We start from the raw sequence: 6,101 nt of genomic DNA, 5'->3' as shown, positions 1-6,101 counted from the left end.
TTTGTTATTATATAAATTAAAAGCATTATTAAAAATGTTTTTATATGAATTACAAATTGTATATGTCACAAACATCAAATAAAGTTTATAAAGTAGCATATACCGAGATAATAATCATATTATAATATTAAATATTACGATAATTATCAAATATTTAATTCTCAAAAAAACAGCAAATTTTCAGTTGTTTTTAAAATTTTTTAAACATACAAAACGCATTTTAAATAATAAAATAAAAATCCAAAATATACTGAAACACTTTTATCCCTAAGTGTTATTTCGTTGATTTTCTAGTTGTGCGGACACGACGTCGCGCGCGCACCCCAACATGTGTTCATTCGTTGCCTGTCAAACAACGACTGACTGAAAGAGCATAACAATGCGTGTGAGTAGGCAGCTACTTTAAAGTATACTGATGGGCACCTATGCCCATAATCATACATTTATGCTGCATTATAATGCACAGGATAAAATTTTTCGTAAATGATAAAAAAAAATAGTACACAAATAAAACAAAAATAACAACGACAACAACAAAAATTTAATTTATTTAACAAATAGTTGTACGGCACTTAAGTTTCATGAATTTACATGCTGAGTTATGGAGATGATATACGAAAAAAAGTCTCTGTTTACTGACAATGTTGTTGTTGCTATTTTGCTTTTTGTATTTTTTTTCGTTTGTTATATTTTTGCATTTGCTATTTCTGCTGCTGCTGCGGTCGCCGCAGCGGTCTTTGCTGTTTGCACACATAAACACACACACTCACTTGTGTTTTGCCGCACTTTAAGTAAATTAAAACAAAAAAAAACGATATAGAAGACAAACAAAAAAATTTGGGGTATTTTGCAAAGGGAGTTCTTTTTTTGTTGGTGCTCTCTTTCATCAATTACACACATTTCCTTTTTGGATAATTCTAAATGGATGTAACTTTTTATTTCATTTTTAGAACTTATTTGTATTAAATTAAATTTGTGTAAACCATAAAAAACAAAAACACACACCTTTTCATTTAGTATCGCCGCTGCTTTACACACTTGCTTGGTTTTGCTTGTTGTTGTTGGGTAGTTGGATGCTAATTAGAATTTATTTCTTCTTATTTGCGGTGTCTCTCTCTGTGTGTTATTTGCAAAGAACATCAACTACATACAAAACAATTGCCTGGTGCTTCTTATTGGTGTATTTTTTTCATTTTGCATTTACGACAGAACACATTTTGGTTGGTTGTTGTTTTTTTTTTTATTAAAAATTGGCGAATTAATAGCTCAGATACGCTCACGGAAAATGCCGAATTTCAGAAGAAGAACGGAATTATCTACAATGTGAATTTTTTGCTGTAATTCTTTATTTATTTTTTGTGTGTCGGATTTACAAGACTTTTCCGCTGCGAATTAGGGCTGGCTAGATCGTCTTTCGGCAGTAGCGGTTAGGCGACGCACAATCGACATTTGTATTGGGGGATGGATGGATGTAATCGATAACACAAAGGCTATTGACATTACAACGATAATGATTATTGTTTTTGGTTGATTGCGATGTAAAAGAGTGTAGCCATATGGGAAATAATTCAAAATTAATGGGAAATAATATTTGATGTGATACTATTTGTATTTGGCGGAACCAGTAGAGCTAGAACTCTTAAATTTGAAATGAGGGTCACTGACGAAGTGTAGAATAGATATAGGTTTTTTGGACATTCGAACTATAAGTATGCGAAAAGTACTAAAATGTACTAAATTTGGTACAATTTCGTAGCATGTGAATGGATAGAGCTAAAAACTTGAAATTTGGAATGCGAATTAGGGTTGTGATGTAGGGTCTGGGAAGGAGCTAACCTTGCAGCGGTTTCTCTATCAGAAATCCCAACAAGACGGGTCCTTTCAGCCTGGATTCCCCCTCCTTCAGTGGACAATGAGTTCTTGCTGAAGATGCTGGCGCTACAAAACCCCAGCCTCACTACATCGAGCTGGACTGTTGTCAGTCTAACTCCCTGTAACGAGGATGGTGGTATGGTGGCGAGAGTTGTGGTTGACCCACCAGGGGAGGAGTACCTTAGGGAGCGTGAGGGGAAACTGAACTTCGGTTCAGGATGGGTTCGGTTTCGACTGAGCCCATCCACCGAAACTCAATAGGAGTAGGGAAGCGGAATAGGCTGCGCATAATGCAGATCAATCTGCATCATTGCAAGGCCGCGGCCGCCGAAATACCTCTGTCCCTCATGAACTCTGAAGTGGACATCGCCCTAGTTCAGGAGCCATATATTTATAAAAATACGGTTCCTGGACTAAGGAATGCCAACTTTGACGTACAAGATGAGAACATGTATAGTAGGTAAAAGAGTTTAAATCTAATCTTTCTATCTAATTACAGCAATGGTGACATGTGCACAGTAGGGCTGGAGCATTCGGCTGGGAAGGCCACTCTGCTCTCCTCAGTGTACATGCCTTTTGAGGAACTGGATCCACCCAATACCTGCGTACGAAAGATGCTCGATGAAATGGCGAGCACCTGCAACGTTACCTTGGATTGCGACGCAAATGCTCACCATTTTCAATGGGGATGCAAGGACACTAATAAACGTGGTGAGTCCATTTTCGATTTTATTCTATCCTATAATTTACGTATATGTAATAGGGGTAGTGATCCGACTTTTAAAGTTAGGGATAGAGAGGAGGTCATTGACTTAACCCTCTCAAATCTAGATGATTCCGTCATCAGAAATTGGAGGGTATCTGATGAATTTGGGTGAACCGATAGAGCGAGAACAATGAATTTTGGAGTCAGGTTTCCTATAGGATTGTGTAGGTGTAGGATGGGGGTCAGGATTGAGTTTAAGGAATTAATACTTATGGGTACTAAATTTGGTATAATTTAAATTTGGAGTCAAGATCACTGTTGGCGTGTAAGGTTGAGATATGTAGGAAGTTTTAGAAATTTGTACAAATGTGTATTAAATTTGGTACCATTTCAATTGTGGGTGAACCGATAGAGTTGCAATCCTGAAACTTAGATTTAGGATCATTGTGGTGGTGTAGGTTTGGGGTATATAGGAAGTTTTGGAAATTGGTACTACTGTGTACTAAATTTGGCACAATTTAAACTGTGGATGAACCGATAGAGCTTAAATCCTGAAACTGGGATTTTGAATCATATTGAGGGTGTAGGATCGGGGTATGCAGGAAGTTTTGTTGGATAGTTGAGGTGGGTACTTATGGAAATTATGTGTACTTAATGGAACTAAATTTTATATAATTTCGATTTGGGTGAATCTTTAGAGCTCGAATCATGAAATTATGTACTAAATGGTACTCAAATTTAATTTATTGGCGATATTAATGTGTGGAGTGCTTAGTTTTTCTCACATATGAAATTTTCTACGAAAATAAAATAACATGTTAATACATGTTTAAATATTTCCAACATTCGCTAACCAAATTGCGGGCATATGCTAATATATATGTATATATAAAATTTGTAATAAATATATTTTCCAAGGACCAAGTAGAACCAACATTTCTTAAAAATATTTTCAAAGAACCAAGAGCTAATCATATCTAAGAATTAATTTTTTTTTAATTTTTTCAAAAGCTAATAAGAGCCTCAATTTTTTAAAGATATTTTTCCAAAACCAAGAAGAGTGAATTTTTTAAAAAATATATATTATTTGCGAAACTATGAGGCTCCTGAATATTTTTTATGTGCTAGTATCGTCTATTTTTTAAGGATATTTTTCCAGAGTGTTATAAGGGCCAGGATTTTTTTAAACATATTTTTTTCCGAAACCAATAGGAACCTGAATTTTATATATAAAAAAAAAAAACATTTTTCTAGGTCCAATAATAGGCATTTTCTTTAAATATTTTCAAGAAGCAATAATTCCAAGTTATGAAAATAAAGGAAAATATGGGACAAATAATTTTCAAGAAACAAATTATTTTTTAAGGACATATAATAGTGGGAATTTTGTAAGAAATAAGGGCTAATAAAAATCGGAATTAAAAATAATATGTATATATTTTTCAATGACCAATAAGGGGCTGAAATTAAAAAAATCAAGGACAAATAAGAACCGGTATTTTTAATAAATATACAAAAAAGCGACAACAATTTTAAAAGATCTATTTTCAGGGACCAATATTTTATTTATATTTTCAGAAGTTCAGAATATTTAAATATATTGCAAGGAATAATAAATTTCAAATAATAGAGGCAAAATTGTTAAAAATTTATTTTTTTCATGGACTAACAGTAATAATTTTTAAACTACCAATGGAATTTTGAAATGCCAATTTTTCGAAGATTACAAAAGAACATTTTATTTATTTTTTCAAGAAACTAATTATTTAAATAAAAAAAAAATTATGGAAAGTGAAAATAAAATTAGGTAACATAAGGTTCTGAAATGTTAAAATTTAAATGGTTCTAACAAAGCCTAATGTTTTTAAAATAATATTCTACATTTTTATACACTCAGCCTTTAGGCTAATGAGGGTATATACACTTTGATACGGTGAACATGTGCCTCATCGAAATATTGGTTTTAGACCCCATATTTCTTTGGACCAAATCCGTTTCAGAAAATTTGCAGTCGATTTAGGCATGTCCATCCGTGCGTTGTCCGTCTGTCTGGCTGGATGATCCGCACGATAACTCTCGAAGGCAGCAACCGATTTCATTCAAACTTTGCACATCTTAATATTTCGTCCAAACTTAGTTTAACTTCGAAGATGGGGTATATCGGTCCACTCCTTCTGGTACCTACCCACAAAATGGTCAAAATTGTGCTAAAAAATAATTTTATAACATGCAAACGGACTATCCGATTTTAACGAAACTTTCTACAGCCTATTATCTTTACCAATCATAGATCAAGTTTGAAGATGGGACCCACATTCCACTCTTCCTGTTACATCCCCCACAGAGGGTTAAAATTTTCAATATTTATAATACCAAGATCAAGTTAATGGAATGTCCGTTTTAACCCAACTTTTCACAACCTAATTCCTTTACCAAGCCTAGATACAGTTTGATGATGGGATCCATTGGTCTTCTCTTTCCGGTACCTCCCCCACAAAATGGTCAAAATTGTGCTAAAAATGAATTTTATAATAACAAGCAAACGGACTATCTGATGTTAATGAAACATTGTACAACCTAGTATCTTTACCAAGCCTAGATCAAGTAGAAAGATGAGATCCATTGGCCAAGTCCTTCTAGTATCTCCCCCACAAATGGTCAAATTTTTCAATATTTGCTAATCCAATATCAGGTGAATGGAAGGTTCGATGTGAACCAAACTTTGCACAACCCATTATGCTTACGAAGTCTAGATTTAGTACGAAGATTGGAGCCATTGGTCTACTCCTTCTGGTACTCCCCCACAAATGGTCAAAATAATAAATCCAATATCGGGCGAATTTTAACCAAACTTTACACAACCTATTATCTTTACCAACCCTAGATGATCAATGGATGGGAGCCATTGGTCCACTCCTTCTGGTACTCCCCCACAAATTGGTAAAAATGTTCAATATTTGTAAATTCAATATCAGGCGAATGGAATGCCCGATATAAACCAAACTTTGCACAACCCATTATCTGTCAATATTTTCGACCAAAAATATTTTTGGACGCTAATGGCTTCGAAAAAAAAACGCTATTCTTGTTTTGCATTCAACAGAAGCTCCTTATCATTTCATATTGTCGTTGGAATAGGCTTTTCTATATTTACTAGTCTTTGTTGGTGAATTTTCTTTTTCTTTGGGCACTTTGATGCATTTCTTTTTCCCTTCTCGTTTGCAATATGACTGTGCGGCATGTATAATCATTTCATCATCAAGATTTAATAGAATTTCCTGTTTTCCTCCTCTTGTTTTGTTCACTCGAATCGGAAAATGATGCAGGAACATTTAAGCTTAAGGCTCTTTTTTCTTTCCACAGTGTCTTCGCAAGACCATAGGCAAGTGGTTTTCTAAAAACTCCAATTTCTCATCCATACTTGGTAAATTTTGTAGTTGCATTTGCTCAAACAGACTTTTAAACAAAAATAAACATAAAATAAACTAAAACCAGTGAGCGGAGCAGGACGGGCCGACCATAC

The sequence above is a fragment of the Musca vetustissima genome, unplaced genomic scaffold, assembly GCF_032173495.1.
Source record: "Musca vetustissima isolate MV318-11 ecotype Yass unplaced genomic scaffold, APGP_CSIRO_Mvet_v1 utg2323, whole genome shotgun sequence".
NCBI lineage: Eukaryota > Metazoa > Arthropoda > Insecta > Diptera > Muscidae > Musca > Musca vetustissima.
Note: the sequence above shows the minus strand (reverse complement) of the source record.